Consider the following 17,898-nt stretch of genomic DNA (forward strand, 5'->3'; position numbering starts at 1 on the left):
ATCTCGCCTTAATACTAGCATTTGTTGGCAACAGTCAAGACTAAATTGGATTCGTGATGGGGACGCTAATTCCAAATTTTTCCATTCTGTTCTGGCCGGTAGAAGACGCATTAATTCATTGTCATCGATTCTGGTGAATGGGGTGACAGTGGCGGGTGTTCAACCTATTCGGCAAGCTGTGTTTTTGCACTTTAAGAATCATTTTCTTGCTCCTAGAGTGGTGCGGCCTAGTGTGGGTGATTTACGGTTTCGAAGATTGTCTTTTTTGGAAAGGGGCAGCTTGACCAAACCTTTTTCTGTGGATGAAATTAAGTCTGCGGTGTGGGACTGTGATAGCTTTAAGAGCCCGGGTCCTGACGGGATCAACTTTGTATTCATCAAGAACTTTTGGAATGAGATGAAGGATGATATTGTGCGATTTGTTACGGAATTTCACAGGAATGGTAAGTTGTCGAAAGGTATAAATTCTACATTCATTGCTTTAATTCCTAAAGTTGAGAGTCCTCCCTCAATCCTTGAATGATTTTCGACCTATTTCTTTGGTGGGAAGTCTCTATAAAATTTTGGCAAAAATTCTAGCAAACAGGCTTCGACAGTTCATTGGGAGTGTAGTGTCAGAAGTTCAATCCGCGTTTGTTAGAGATAGACAAATTTTTGATGGAATTCTGATAGCTAATGAGGTTGTCGATGAGGCGCGAAAAACCAAGATAGATCTCTTGTTGTTCAAAGTGGATTTCGAAAAGGCGTACGACTCTGTCGATTGGGGGTATCTAGATGAGGTAATGGGGAGTATGTCTTTTCCGGTCTTGTGGAGAAAGTGGATAAAAGAGTGTGTCTGCACCGCTACTGCATCAGTTTTAGTGAATGGTAGTCCAACTGAGGAGTTCTCTCTTGAGCGGGGCCTTCGGCAGGGTGACCCTCTATCTCCTTTTTTGTTTTTATTAGCAGCATAGGGCTTGAATGTTTTGATGCAGAAAATGGTTGAATCAAATATCTTTACGGGATACTCTGTGGGGGACGCTACTTCAGTGTCTTTGTCTCATCTTCAGTTTGCAGATGATACGCTCCTCATTGGGAAGAGAAGTTGGGCTAATGTTCGTGCTTTGAGGGCTGGTCTCGTCTTGTTTGAGGCTATGTCGGGTTTGAAAGTTAATTATCATAAAAGTTCTCTGATAGGGGTAAATATTAATGCTTCTTGGTTGACTGAAGCGGCTTCAGTGTTGGGTTGTAAATTGGGTACAGTGCCGTTCCTCTATTTGGGCCTTCCGATTGGGGGTGGTCCTCGCCGGTTATTATTTTGGGAACCTGTTGTTAATCGTATTAAATCTAGATTGTCTGGTTGGCATAGTCGGTTCCTTTCTTTTGGTGGTCGCCTAATCCTTCTAAAGTCTGTCCTGACTGCTCTTCCTATCTATGCACTTTCCTTTTTCAAAGCTCCGTCAGGTATAATCTCTTCCATTGAATCTCTGTTAAATAATTTTTTTTGGGGGGGAAGTGAGGATAAAAGAAAAATAGTTTGGATTGGTTGGAATTCTTTGAGTCGAAAAAAGGAGTATGGCGGGTTGGGGGTTAGGAGGTTGAGTGAGTTTAATATAGCCCTGTTAGGAAAATGGTGTTGGCGTTTGTTAGTTGATAGGGAAGGGTTATGGCGTAAGGTGTTGATGGCTAGGTATGGTGTGGAGGATGGAGGTTTGGAGGATGGGGGCCGGAGTTGTTCTTCTTGGTGGAGGGAGATAGTGAGGATTAGAGATGGGATAGGTGAGGGTGGGGTTGGTTGGTTCTCGGATTGTGTTAGGAGGAGGGTGGGGGATGGTTCCGATATTGATTTTTGGAGGGATTGTTGGTGTGGTGATGTTCCGTTTCGTGAGCGCTTTAGACGGCTATATGACTTGGCTATCAATAAAGTAATCACGGTCAGGACTATGTTTTTGTTGGGGGTGGATGTTGGTGGTGAGGCGTGGCAGTGGCGTCGTCGTTTATGGGCATGGGAGGAGGACTTGGTAGAGGAGTGTAGGGCATTATTACTGACAGTTTTTTTGCTGGATTCAGTGCCTGATAGGTGGGTGTGGTTACCGGATCAGAGAGGCGGGTATTCTGTCCGTGGTGTGTATGACATGCTGACATCACAGGAACAACCCCAGTTGCATTCATTTATGGAGTTAATTTGGCATAAACAGGTACCTCTCAAAAGTATCTATTCTTGCTTGGCGGCTTTTGAGGGATCGCTTACCTACGAAGGGAAACTTAGCAAACCGTGGCATTATTCCTATGGAGGGGCGGTTTTGTGTCTCTGGTTGTGGGCATGTTGAAGATGTGAATCACTTGTTTTTGTCTTGCCCTTTTTGCCTTTGGTGAGGGAGTGGCTGGGGGTTGTAGGTGTTGATCCTCAGCATATGGCGGACCATTTGTTCCAATTTATTCAGTATGCAGGTAGCTTGAAATCACGTAGATCGTTGTTCCAGATGATTTGGCTACAATGTATTTGGATCTTATGGAATGAGCGGAATGATAGAATCTTTAGAAACAGGCAGAGCTCTTTACCACAAATGTTAGACAAAGTAAAATCATCTTCTTTGTGGTGGTTAAAGGCTAGTAATGTTGTTTTTAGCTCTGGTACTCATTATTGGTGGTCGAGCCCTCTGGTTTGTATGGGTATCGACTGATAACTTTTGTATTTTTGACAGGACATTGTTCTTTCCGTGATTGTTTAGCACACCTTGTGCTGTAACAATTACGTTATGAGCAGTGCTATTTAGTACGGGGACTTGCCGTACGAAATTTAACGAATAGGCATGCATAGCTACAATTTTTCTTAAATAATAATAAAGTTAATATATCAGTCCTACTTTCCACAATACATAGCTGGTAGTTCATATTAATTTTTAATAAAATAATAATAATATACTACTCCAACTTATTTGAATACAGGAGTCGATTGTAGTTAAAATCAATCCGTAAACTAATTCGTCAATTTCCGTTTTGTATATTTCCGTACTATTAAGCATTATTGTTACGTTATTGGTAGTAATATATTCCATTTTGGCTTGTTCAAAAAAAAAAAAACAAAAATTATTTGCAAGAATTAAAAGAGCCAACAAAACATTATATATTTGCAAGAATAAAAAAAAAATGTTGGAGACACTTACCCACGGCAATGGTAGCTAGGAAGACAAGCAAATTAAACCAGTTTGAGAAGTGGTTTGCCATTTTGACAACAATTAAATATTCTTTTGGTTTTGATTAAAACGAAAAGTTTCTTTTGGTTTGATAGTGTTCTTATGATGAATCTAAAGTGTTGCGTCTATAAGCCTTTATAAGACTAGACTCCTGATGCTGAGAGTGGTATGCCATTCAATATAGTATTTCATTAATTTTGTGGTCAATCCATGATCCGTGCATTTATTCATTTTAATGAATTGATTGATTTTTTTTTTTTTTTTGAGCAAAATGAATTGATTGATATACCTATTATAAATACCTGATATAAGGAAGGAGAAAAAAAAGTTGACCAAAGGAAGGAGAAAATATTAAAGAGGGCGAGAAGGAATTAGAGGCAGTAATGGAAATCAGTCTAATCATGATCCCATGATTTTTGGAGAAATAAAAAGGAAAACCTTGTTGCGAGTTTTCTGAATCATAAAGACCGGAAACGATATTTTGAGATTTCCGGAGATCAAAGACACACAGAAATGTTCGATCAAAGTTTTTAAAACCAGACAGGCAATCAGAAAATATTAACAAGTTTAAGCAGTAACCTACCGGCAATGTAAAAGCCTATCTCTTATCTCTTATTACTTAAAGTTAATAGTAAACAATATTTTGCCCTAGATTTACCCTAATTTCTCTGCTTAATTTTACTATATTAACCCTATCTCTTCTATTATCTCTTATCTCTTATTACTTAAAGTTAACCGTAAGCAATATTTTGCCTTTGATTTACCCTAATTTTTCTGCTTAATTTTATTACTTAAAGTTAACCTGTAAGCAATATTTTGCCCTAGATTTACCCTAATTTCTCTGCTTAATTTTACTATATTAACCGTATCTCTTCTATTATCTTTTATTACTTAAAGTTAACCCGTAAGCAATATTTTGCCCTAGATTTACCCTAATTTCTTTGCTTAATTTTACTATATTAACCCTATCTCTTCTATTATCTCTTATCTCTTATTACTTAAAGTTCCCTAATTTCTTTGCTTAATTTTACTATATTAACCCTATCTCTTCTATTATCTCTTATCTCTTATTACTTAAAGTTAACCCGTAAGCAATATTTTGCCCTAGATTTACCCTAATTTCTCTGCTTAATTTTACTATATTATCATATCTCTTCTATTATCTCCTATCTCTTATTACTTAAAGTTAACCCGTAAGCAATATTTTGCCCGAGATTTACCCTAATTTCTCTGCTTAATTTTACTATATTAACCCTATCTTTTCTATTATCTCTTATCTCTTATTACTTAAAGTTAACCCGTAAGCAATATTTTGCCCTAGATTTACCCTAATTTCTCTGCTTATTTTTACTATATTAACCCTATCTCTTCTCTTATCTCTTATTACTTATAGTTAACCCGTAAGCAATATTTTGCCCTAGATTTACCCTAATTTCTCTGCTTAATTTTACTATATTAACCCTATCTCTTATTAATAAAGCTTAACCCGTCTCGCTATTACTTAAAGCTTAACCCGTCTCGCTATTATGTTAGTCAAATTATGTTTCTAATTTCAATGATAATCGCATTTATTCTTCATTCCAATTAAAAGATCAAAATCTTTGTCATGTCGATGTCATGGACATAATATGATATGGTACAATACCAATGTCTATGATAATTAATATTATGAATTTAATTAGAACAATTATGACATTCAACTAAACTACACCCTCCGGTTTTATTTATAAGAAACATTTGAATTTTTTGGTTCATTGCATAAACGATGTATTTGGTCTATATTCTATACCAAGTACATTAATTACTCGATGAATCTAAAAAGTCAACTTTTTCTTATAAATAGGACCGGAGTATTTTGTTACATGTTACTGTCAAATATTACCTTCGATATGACCCGTGCGATAGAACGGGTCGATGGTCTAGTTCAGATAGAAGTAGAGCTATCAAAACGGGCTACCCGATCCGTTTAGAACAGGCCCAAACGGGCTTCGGGCATTATCGGGCTAGGGCAAAAAGCCCCATTGAAATACAAGCTTGAAAAATACAACCCTAGTCCAGCCCTACACGGGCCGCAAGCTAAACGGGTCGGTCATTATTAAAAAATACTTTTTTTTAAAATCAAAAAGTACTATAAAATGCTCCAATAAAATTTCAAACAAAAAAAATATTTTTACTATGTTAAATAATTCCTAGCACAAAAAACATTGTCAACATTTTCGTACAAACATCGCAAACTAAAACGTCGCAGAAAGCAATTTTAAATAAATTATGTATGTTGTGCTTATAGATATTTATATATTCGATCTTTAAAATCTTAAGCAACGAAACGGGTAAATATAATTTTTTTTTATTACTTTTATATGTGAGTGTTAATTCATTAAATTTTTACTTTTATCTTTTACTTCAATAATCAACTAAGTAAAGAATTATTTAAAATATATATATAATATCTAGGTTTTTTTTGTCATGCGGGCTAACTGGCTACCCGCAGCCCATACGGTCTAGCCCTAACGGATACCGGGCTTTTAAGGGTCGGGCTAAAAAGGCCATATAAAAAATTGGGTTCAATATTTAAGGCCCAAACCCTATAATTAATCAAGTTTAACGGGTCGGCCCATACAGGCTAGCCCGTTTTGACAGATCTACCTATTCTATTGCAGGTCAAGCTATCGAAACTCATGTTCTCCATATATATTTCCCAAGTTTTCTTTTAGTTGCCAGCAAAAACTTGTGCGGCCAAAAAAAAATTAAGGGCTAATATTACTTTACCCCTATAATATAGGCCATTTTTGGTATACCACCATATAATTTTTTTTTTAAAGATTTCTTCTTTGTCAAATCAAGATTCTTCAAAAATAGACCCTGTCTCATCAACTCATTTAAATTACTGGCATGGAAAATGACTGTGAATATTATTAATTTTTTTCATTTTTTTAATTTCTTTCACGTGTATAATTCGGTGACATGTCATTATTTAATTAAAAAAGAAAATAAAAATAGAATTACAAAAAAAAAAAAAACATATCCCAATTCTGTAAAAAAAAAAATCCCAAGATCCCTTCTTTTTCCTCTCTTTAGCCTTGCCTCACAACATCATATTCCTTCTTCTCTTCACTCTAACACCCCTATTTTCTATTTTAATTAATTCAATGAGGTTTAATAGGTGAAGTATTGATTATTACTATGATGATGCTATTTTTGCTTGAGTGTTATTTTGTTGTCGAGAAAATAGATTTATGATGATGAATGGAAAATCTTATGATTTTGAATAAAATGAAAAGAGGAATAAATAAATAAAATAAGTTAGAGTCGAGGGTGTAGATTATAAGTTTTAAATAAGTGGGGGAGGGAGGAAGTAAAAGAATAGTGAGTAGAGGAGAAAAGAATTACAACAAGAGACTGACCCAAATATAAATAGAAACCTTAGAAGTTAGAAGAGTCAGTTTTGTTGAACATGGAAAAGAAAGAAGAGAATAGTAGAGGAAGAGAAACCTTAGTTGCAACAAGGTCAAGCCAAAAACTGGAATTTTCGAAGGATTTGAGATAATTAAGTGGGAGAATCTCTTTACTTTAGGGTATTTTATTCTATAACGAGGGATGATTAATTCTTAAGTTGATGTTGTTGTTATGTTGTAAACTGTGATGAGAAACTGATGAGGAACGAAGGTGATGATGATGTTGAAACATTAGAAGTAAAGGGAATTAGTGTAGGGTTTTAATTTGAAGAATTGGCCTTAAAAGGAGTAGATAATCCAGTAGGCTAACGAGAAATTAGTGTTTGAATGATAGGGTATCCATAGGAATGTTAATTTGAAATGAAATTGCCAAGTTTTAGGTCGAAAATGGTGACGAGGAAGGTTTCCCAAAGCAAAATCGCAATGAAACTGCAATTTTTGTTGTTAGTAGGGGCGCATGGACATGTCATTGGGGCACACAACCGTGCTTGTACTTGCTGCCTAGGATGTTAGTTTTTACGTTTTAGGGGGTGCACGATTGTGCCCCCAAAGGGAACGATCGTGCACCCTTCCCAGACTTAGAAACACTCATTTTTTTGCCTCCATAGGGTCCCTAAGAAGCATAATAAGGTCCCAACCCAACAAACTTAAATGAGGGAAGTCCAATTAGGTGATCTAAGGGTAGTTGTCTAAATCCACGATGAATTTAATACATGAAGGAGTTTAAAAGTGCTAAAGACGAACTAAGAATAGATATGGAGAGTGAAGCAAGATAGTACATGATGGAGTCTTATGCCCTTAATTAATAATGATCCCTTGTTAATGGTTAGGATAGAGTATCGAGAAGACTTAGAATAGATGAGAACGTAGGACATGTCCGTTCGAGGAACAAACAAATAAAGTAGAGGGATGACGACGTAGAAATAAGTCATGTTTATGAATTGGATTAATCAAGAGGATAAGGTAGTAATGTAAAAGTTTTGATGGGGGAAATGACGACGGATTTATTAACTATAAACAAGAGTAATAAGGAGTAATGTCATACATACATACATACATACATACATACATACATACATACATACATACATACATACATACATACATATATGATGAGAAAAGACGGTGTCTATTTTAGGATTAGATAACGAGAAATTATGATGTTTGTTTTGTAATGATGGTGAGGATGATGTTGTCTAATTATATTGATGATGATAATGATGATATCTATTTATATTGATAATGAGAATGATGATGTCTAATAGTGATGATAATGAGAATGATGATGTTTACTCTTTAATAACGATGAGAATGATGATGATATGTTTGTCTTGACGTTGTGCATGATAGGGAGAGTCTTGCATTAATATGTTAATTGTGGATAATGTGAAGGTGTGTATTACTTGATGAGTCTGTCTTTATGGCTTTTAATAGCACAATTTTGGCTTTTAATAGCACAATTTTAATAGCGTTTCTGGATAAATGCTATTAAAAATGCAACTCATAGACCTGTTATAGCACTTTTCAGAAAGCACTAAGGAAAACTTGTTAAAAATTGGGTTAGATAGCGCTTTTCCATAAACGCTATTATTGTTGTTCTCACTAATAGCGCTTCTCCCATACGCTATTGTTGGAGGGGGTATACATAGCGCTTTCCACAAACGCTATGTTTGGCCTTTATGAAAAATTAAAAAAGGCGGATTTTTTTTTTCAGTTTCGCTCACAAACTAAAGCTTCTTATTTCACAAACTAAAACACTTTCTCTCTCCAACATTGGGATTCAAAGTCAGCTTCGTCCAAAACAAATCACCGTCCAAAACGAATCAGCTTCGTCCAAAACGCTTCTTTCTTCTTCTCAAAATCACCGTCAAAAAACTAAACCACGTTCTCAAAATCACCGTCTCAAAATCACGTTCTTCCTTCTTCTCAAAATCACGTTCTTCCTTCTTCTCAAAATCGAAACCACCGTCCTTCCTTTGCATCAGTGAAAATCACCTTCTTCTTCCTTCCTAAAACCACCGTCTAAATCGAAGTCAGATTCTCAATTTGTTCCAATCGAACTCATCTTCTTCAGTAAGTAAGATCCATCTTATTTTTTAGTTTTACTTTATTTCAAAATTGTTATGTAATATAATTATAATTAATTTAAAAATGTTGAATGAGTTATTTAAATTAGGATTTAGGGTTAAACTGTATTTGGGTTATGCATCTGGAAGACATTTGTTATCTCTACCTATTTTGATCCATTCATTCTTGGCCTTAGATTTTATGAGTTTTTATTTCTATGGTAAAGTAAAATTCTCAACACCCCATTTCTTATTTCTTGTCAAAATCCTAACTTTTTGGTTTCTTTCTTGTTTAATTGTTGTGGGTTGGATCTAATTTTGTCATCAACTGTGGAATTTGTTTATTTTTTACGTGGGTTTTTTTTTTTTAGGTTTTGATTGTTAATTGAGGGGTTTTGATTATTTTTTTGTAGATTGGTTCTGCTGTTGGTGGCACTATAAGTGCATTCTATGGATTCATTCATGGTATGTGTTTTTATTTTTTATTTTTTTTATTTACATAAATAAACGTGAGTATGTAGTGTCATTGTGATGTATCAGGTTGATAGGTAGCCTATGAAGCACACACATATTCACCGGACACGGCACTGATACTGTCACGGATACTAATACGTACATAGCAGTAATAATTTAAAATGATAGAAGTGGTTGAATGTAACCACACGTGTCTGCCGTCAATGTTCTCAAATGGCAGCTATAGCGCTAAAGCATACAGAATTTTAACTTATCGCTATTGTTTTGTGATATGTGTGATAAGTGATTTTGTACTAAGTGTGTAAAATAGAGGTCATCATAGAGCTACTGTAGCGTAGTATAATTTGAACTAACCACTATTTTCTGCAAACCACGATTGACAACACTGGTTGGTGTCCTACATTGACACATGTCAAACATTGGACATGCCATGAATCTGCACTGTCCGTGCTACATCGGTGGTAACTTAGTATGCTCCTCTAAAAGGTGATTCATGTTTGAAGAATGGAATAAATATGCAGATATAATGCACAAAATTTTGTGATCGTTACTATTATTTTTTATTTTAAATCAAAGCTCCACCCTAGTAGGGTGTTAGTTTATCTTATTGATTTTATCAATTAGAAAACTTAAAAAATATTGTCATTAAAACAACTAAGATGCACTGCGTTTAAACTTTAATTGGGGAGTTTGTGGCCTTAAATTATAAGATGGAAGGGAATGTGTAAGTTTGATTCTTTCTATAAATTATAAGATTGAAGGGAATCTGTAAGTTTGATTCTTTCTATACAGTAATTGAAGAATTAGTTCATGATCCAATCGGACAGTATGAAGCTTTATTGGTACTGGTTTTTGTTAATGTTAACCACCTATACTATCATTATTCATAAGGATTTCTCTCTTCATTTGTAATGCAGTTATGCCAATTGTCCATAGATATGAAAAGGACCGATGTGAGTACATTTTCTTGTTGGTGTAAGTTTCCTGAGCCATTTAATCCCTAGAATCATAGTTTGGTCTCCAGTCGTTTGTTTTTTTTTTTTTTTTGAATCAGGGTCTCCAGTCGTTTGTGATTGTAAGTATCAAACTTTTATTTTTATTTTTTAGTCAATCAATTTGTTCTTATCATTAATATATCAATTTGTTGGAATATCTTTGAGCTTTTCAGCTTTACTTTATTATTTTGCCAGATTGCCATTATGTTCTATGGTTCCATACATAGTTCTAGACCCATAATGATGTATTTTTCTTTTATCTACATCCAAGCCAGTGACTTGTGCGGAAGTCTCTTGGCTAAAACATGGCCATATGAAATTATTTCATTGCTGTCATTTGGCTATTATCAAGAAATATAATTAATCTGTTTTTGAACTCTTAACCATACTTCAAGCAGTTGACATTGATATCAGACCATTTTGGTGTTATGAACATGTTCTGTTCTGCATTTGTCTAATGTGCACACTTTACTCTTATGATCATATCACTATTATATTTCCTCGTATTATGAAATAATTGCCACATCACAAGATAGAATTGATGAGGACATGACACGTTCACTAACATTTCCTTCTCAAAGAACATTTGTTCCCTTTCTAGCTACAAATCTACTCAATAGATTGTCCGACAAAGTTGAGAAAGAGAGTGAAGACTACTCACTTTCTTTTCTAAACAGTGATTGAACTCAGAACTATCACATATCTTATAATAGTCTCTCTATTCATGTTGTGTGATCTAGAAAAGTTTGTTCTGTCTTTATTGTCCATAAACCTTATCATATATTTGGAAATTAAACCATAGCAGTATAATTTGAAACCACACTTGTAGTTTTTGTCCTTCCTGTCTGTGTATGTGAATCAGCAGCAACCGGCAATTTTAAAATAGAGTGGTACCACTTGTTTTAACCAACATATCAACAAGTGTAATTGAAAGTATTCATATTTTTTGTCTGTATTAATTTGAGTTGCAGCTGGTAGCATAGTTTTGTTTGTATTGACATGTAAGATGAGGCCTGAGGGGATATGCTAGTCTAAGGTTTTCCTCTCTTCAATATTATATATAAGGAAAAAAAAATCTAATAAGCTCTAAACTCAAAAACTACTTGAAATTACATCTCATAAAAAGCTATAAGTCCATGACAAAAACTTGTTATTTATTATTATACTCCGGATCTTGGTACTCAATATCATTCATGTTTTACTTTAACGTATACTTCTCATTCAACTTCTATGACTCAAATATTAACAATGGTTTAAAAATGGATTTCTTTTTTTTTTCTTTTTTTAATTAAGGATATTGATACTACATAATTTCGTTTTAGCTCCAACATTTTTAATCAAAGATGTGTCTAACTTGTGTGAGTGTACTGCTGTGCTGTTTTTTCCTGCTATATTGGAGTTTAGAAGCTGCGTATCAGCAGCGTTTTTATGCCGTTGAAGCATCTGCTGTGTGTTTTTTTTTTTTTTACCTTGTATGCTTTATCCGACTACCCGTTTAGAACGTCTTGTGCCGAGTGTGTTTCAATAATATATGTTGATTAAAAAAAACATTTTCACTGATATAGACTTTCTTAGCAAATTCACTGCAAGATTGAACTTACATCGTTGATGGCTACTCCTTTGAAAACTATTTTGTCTCAAATCCCTTCACAATCTCATTTTTAAGTATACAATCTTGTCTGAAAGCCTTAGGGATGCAGCAAAATTGGTTTATATAACTCTTGAACTCAATTATGGCTAAATCATTCGGTGTTGCTTGTCATCAATCCCGGAGCTGAGATGATATATTATACGGATTCATTGCCGGGGGGACATCCTAACATTGATGTTGTAAGAAGAAAGTTCATGAAGTGAGTATTGATTCTTTTGATTTATTATTGACATAAGTATGATTATTGAGTGCTATTACTCATTTGAAGTTGATTTAATTTTGATAGTGCCATGTGTATTTGTCGTTCCCTTCATCCCAAGTCAAAATCAAAGTCAAGTATAATCCCATGGATAGAAATAAAGGTATATTTTCAAATCAATGGTATTTTTTTTGACAACGTAATCAATGGTATTTTTAATTCATCATGTGGATTAAATTTCAATTATGTAATTTTTTTTCCAGTGTCCTATGCAAACTAATGGCATTGACTGTGGCTATTTGTCAAGCGATTTATGAAAGAGATAATATTGGGAAATCAAGACATCATCCCCGAAAATGTATGTATGTGATTTTTAATATACTGTTAATTTGTAATCATATATATATATATATAGCTAGGCATTCTTTTTCTAACTCAATTTTTGGCTACTTTTATATTTGAAGTACTTTGAAGATTACAAATGTAAAACCTATTCTAAAGATAAGCTAGTTGAGGTTGAGGAGGATTGGGCAACCTTTATGGTCAAGTATCTTAGTGAGTTTCATTTTCTTTTTCAACAATTTTCATTTGCGTTTTTTTACTGAATTATTTTAAATCGTAATTGGTTGTGCTGGAAATTTTATGTTAATTAATTTTTCGTTTCATATTATATGACACAGGAGACTATATTGCTGAAAAACTTAAATTGGGTAAAATGCAACACTGATGGTGCTACCAGCTCTGATAAAGCTGCTTGTGGGGCTTATTTAAAAATTCTAACTTCAGGTTTTTTAGGTGCCTTTACTATCAATATTGGTCAATGTTCAGCTTTGAATGTAGAATTAATAGTAGCAATGGTAGCCATAGAGCTGGTACAATGATTTGCCTCTCAGATTTTAGCAGAATTTGCTAGGCTAGGAACAAGACTGGTTTCCCAAATTAGTACTTTTTGGAGGGTTTTGGTTTTATGTCCCCCCTCATCTTCATCTTTATTTTGTACTTTTATCTTTTTATGGAATGAATTCTGAAGATTGTAATGAAATTATCATGAATGTAATTTGCTATATTCATATTTCAGTATCTAATTATAGCGTTTAATTATAGCATTTTTGGTTACAAATTAAAAAAAAAAATTCGCAACTTTTGTTAGCGCTTTTAGTAAAACGCTAAGAAACCCCTATTTGAGTACAAAGGCTACAATAGCGCTTCTTAGAAAGTGCTAAGAAACAACTGTTAGAAAAGCTACTTTAATAGCAGTAGAATAAGGCTATATTAGCGCTTTTCTGAAAGCGCTATTGATGTGTTGCTATTTAATAGCGTTTGGAAAGCGCTATTATAGGCTCCTGACCTTTTATAGCGGGGGCTTTCTTAGCGCTTGAGAAGCGCTATTAAGAGCCAAAATAAGTGCTATTAAAGGGGGTGTTTTGTAGTAGTGACCCTATCTCTTATTAATAAAGCTTAACCCGTCTCGCTATTACTTAAAGCTTAACCCGTCTCGCTATTATGTTAGTCAAATTATGTTTCTAATTTCAATGATAATCGCATTTATTCTTCATTCCAATTAAAAGATCAAAATCTTTGTCATGTCGATGTCATGGACATAATATGATATGGTACAATACCAATGTCTATGATAATTAATATTATGAATTTAATTAGAACAATTATGACATTCAACTAAACTACACCCTCCGGTTTTATTTATAAGAAACATTTGAATTTTTTGGTTCATTGCATAAACGATGTATTTGGTCTATATTCTATACCAAGTACATTAATTACTCGATGAATCTAAAAAGTCAACTTTTTCTTATAAATAGGACCGGAGTATTTTGTTACATGTTACTGTCAAATATTACCTTCGATATGACCCGTGCGATAGAACGGGTTGATGGTCTAGTTCAGATAGAAGTAGAGCTATCAAAACGGGCTACCCGATCCGTTTAGAACAGGCCCAAACGGGCTTCGGGCATTATCGGGCTAGGGCAAAAAGCCCCATTGAAATACAAGCTTGAAAAATACAACCCTAGTCCAGCCCTACACGGGCCGCAAGCTAAACGGGTCGGTCATTATTAAAAAATACTTTTTTTTAAAATCAAAAAGTACTATAAAATGCTCCAATAAAATTTCAAACAAAAAAAATATTTTTACTATGTTAAATAATTCCTAGCACAAAAAACATTGTCAACATTTTCGTACAAACATCGCAAACTAAAACGTCGCAGAAAGAAATTTTAAATAAATTATGTATGTTGTGCTTATAGATATTTATATATTCGATCTTTAAAATCTTAAGCAACGAAACGAGTAAATATAATTTTTTTTATTACTTTTATATGTGAGTGTTAATTCATTAAATTTTTACTTTTATCTTTTACTTCAATAATCAACTAAGTAAATAATTATTTAAAATATATATATAATATCTAGGTTTTTTTTGTCATGCGGGCTAACTGGCTACCCGCAGCCCATACGGTCTAGCCCTAACGGATACCGGGCTTTTAAGGGTCGGGCTAAAAAGGCCATATAAAAAATTGGGTTCAATATTTAAGGCCCAAACCCTATAATTAATCAAGTTTAACGGGTCGGCCCATACAGGCTAGCCCGTTTTGACAGATCTACCTATTCTATTGCAGGTCAAGCTATCGAAACTCATGTTCTCCATATATATTTCCCAAGTTTTCTTTTAGTTGCCAGCAAAAACTTGTGCGGCCAAAAAAAAATTAAGGGCTAATATTACTTTACCCCTATAATATAGGCCATTTTTGGTATACCACCATATAATTTTTTTTTTAAAGATTTCTTCTTTGTCAAATCAAGATTCTTCAAAAATAGACCCTGTCTCATCAACTCATTTAAATTACTGGCATGGAAAATGACTGTGAATATTATTAATTTTTTTCATTTTTTTAATTTCTTTCACGTGTATAATTCGGTGACATGTCATTATTTAATTAAAAAAGAAAATAAAAATAGAATTACAAAAAAAAAAAAAACATATCCCAATTCTGTAAAAAAAAAAATCCCAAGATCCCTTCTTTTTCCTCTCTTTAGCCTTGCCTCACAACATCATATTCCTTCTTCTCTTCACTCTAACACCCCTATTTTCTATTTTAATTAATTCAATGAGGTTTAATAGGTGAAGTATTGATTATTACTATGATGATGCTATTTTTGCTTGAGTGTTATTTTGTTGTCGAGAAAATAGATTTATGATGATGAATGGAAAATCTTATGATTTTGAATAAAATGAAAAGAGGAATAAATAAATAAAATAAGTTAGAGTCGAGGGTGTAGATTATAAGTTTTAAATAAGTGGGGGAGGGAGGAAGTAAAAGAATAGTGAGTAGAGGAGAAAAGAATTACAACAAGAGACTGACCCAAATATAAATAGAAACCTTAGAAGTTAGAAGAGTCAGTTTTGTTGAACATGGAAAAGAAAGAAGAGAATAGTAGAGGAAGAGAAACCTTAGTTGCAACAAGGTCAAGCCAAAAACTGGAATTTTCGAAGGATTTGAGATAATTAAGTGGGAGAATCTCTTTACTTTAGGGTATTTTATTCTATAACGAGGGATGATTAATTCTTAAGTTGATGTTGTTGTTATGTTGTAAACTGTGATGAGAAACTGATGAGGAACGAAGGTGATGATGATGTTGAAACATTAGAAGTAAAGGGAATTAGTGTAGGGTTTTAATTTGAAGAATTGGCCTTAAAAGGAGTAGATAATCCAGTAGGCTAACGAGAAATTAGTGTTTGAATGATAGGGTATCCATAGGAATGTTAATTTGAAATGAAATTGCCAAGTTTTAGGTCGAAAATGGTGACGAGGAAGGTTTCCCAAAGCAAAATCGCAATGAAACTGCAATTTTTGTTGTTAGTAGGGGCGCATGGACATGTCATTGGGGCACACAACCGTGCTTGTACTTGCTGCCTAGGATGTTAGTTTTTACGTTTTAGGGGGTGCACGATTGTGCCCCCAAAGGGAACGATCGTGCACCCTTCCCAGACTTAGAAACACTCATTTTTTTGCCTCCATAGGGTCCCTAAGAAGCATAATAAGGTCCCAACCCAACAAACTTAAATGAGGGAAGTCCAATTAGGTGATCTAAGGGTAGTTGTCTAAATCCACGATGAATTTAATACATGAAGGAGTTTAAAAGTGCTAAAGACGAACTAAGAATAGATATGGAGAGTGAAGCAAGATAGTACATGATGGAGTCTTATGCCCTTAATTAATAATGATCCCTTGTTAATGGTTAGGATAGAGTATCGAGAAGACTTAGAATAGATGAGAACGTAGGACATGTCCGTTCGAGGAACAAACAAATAAAGTAGAGGGATGACGACGTAGAAATAAGTCATGTTTATGAATTGGATTAATCAAGAGGATAAGGTAGTAATGTAAAAGTTTTGATGGGGGAAATGACGACGGATTTATTAACTATAAACAAGAGTAATAAGGAGTAATGTCATACATACATACATACATACATACATACATACATACATACATACATACATACATACATACATACATACATACATACATATATGATGAGAAAAGACGGTGTCTATTTTAGGATTAGATAACGAGAAATTATGATGTTTGTTTTGTAATGATGGTGAGGATGATGTTGTCTAATTATATTGATGATGATAATGATGATATCTATTTATATTGATAATGAGAATGATGATGTCTAATAGTGATGATAATGAGAATGATGATGTTTACTCTTTAATAACGATGAGAATGATGATGATATGTTTGTCTTGACGTTGTGCATGATAGGGAGAGTCTTGCATTAATATGTTAATTGTGGATAATGTGAAGGTGTGTATTACTTGATGAGTCTGTCTTTATGCATTCATATAGAGTTGAGTTTAGGAAAATGAAGATGAAATAAAGACGAATGTTAGTCCAGTAACACATCTCTGGCAACAATACATGATGACGATATAAGGGACAATGTTTGACCTTGGTGTATATTTTGTGAAATGGTGTGTGGCGATGAATGTATAAGTGTTTACCTGTGTTTTTTGTAAACAAAAGACTAGTTTAAAAACGTTTCTTGCAAGATCAACTCGAAATCCTAAGACATGTTGTGCAATGATTTTCCAGAAAATGTATGAACATTCATCATATTCATGAATTTGTTAATGAACAGGATGAAGAAAACTGTTTTTTATATGAATGTAACTGTCTTTCGACAGAACTTGAAAGTATGAAACAAGTAAAAACTTAAAGTTCTAAAAGCAAAGAAACTTAAAGGAAAAGTAATTGCACATTACATTGAAATAAAGATGGTTCATATGATCATCAATACATACATTATGACTCGTTTTTCTAAACGCTGGTACTTTGAGTGTTTAGAACTTATGCTTAATAATTTGTGACCCGTTTTTCTTATGAAAAACTACTATATACACATAAGAAGAATAATTGCAAAGACCAAGAACCTTGAACTACATCCTTTTCGACAGCTTCTGTCGGTTTCCCACGTGTCTGAACTTTTAGACTTGCCTCTTTAGAGAAAATTCAAAATCTTCAAAGGTTTTGTTAGTCGAAATCTTCTTCTTCCTCGTCGAAATCTGACTTTGTCAAAATCAACACACCTTCTCTTTGTATTTAGAAAATCTTACAGTCTTATATTCTACATTTCCTGTCGAAAATCACATTTTAAAAATAAAGGCTAACTATAATTATTGAGGAGAAATATCTAATGGTGTATCTTATGACGACATATTATTATTATTATTATTATTATTATTATTATTATTATTATTATTATTATTATTATTATTATTATTATTATTATTATTATTATTATTATTATTATTATTATTATTATTATTATTATTGAATTATATATATATATAT

The 17,898-nt window shown here is 33.6% G+C and overlaps 1 pseudogene across 1 annotated transcript; it reads left to right on the top strand.

Annotated features, from left to right (window-relative positions):
• Positions 1–8,363: 8,363 nt before the first annotated feature.
• On the top strand, positions 8,364–13,122 carry LOC146946143 (uncharacterized; annotated as a pseudogene). Its single transcript, XR_015028226.1, has 7 exons — positions 8,364–8,704; positions 9,111–9,162; positions 10,089–12,016; positions 12,104–12,179; positions 12,280–12,374; positions 12,481–12,571; positions 12,697–13,122. The product of XR_015028226.1 is annotated as an uncharacterized LOC146946143 (transcript).
• Positions 13,123–17,898: the final 4,776 nt, after the last annotated feature.

This window comes from Medicago sativa, chromosome 2, assembly GCF_051527215.1.
Source record: "Medicago sativa cultivar Bolivia chromosome 2, Bolivia_mono, whole genome shotgun sequence".
Taxonomy (NCBI): Eukaryota; Viridiplantae; Streptophyta; class Magnoliopsida; order Fabales; family Fabaceae; genus Medicago; species Medicago sativa.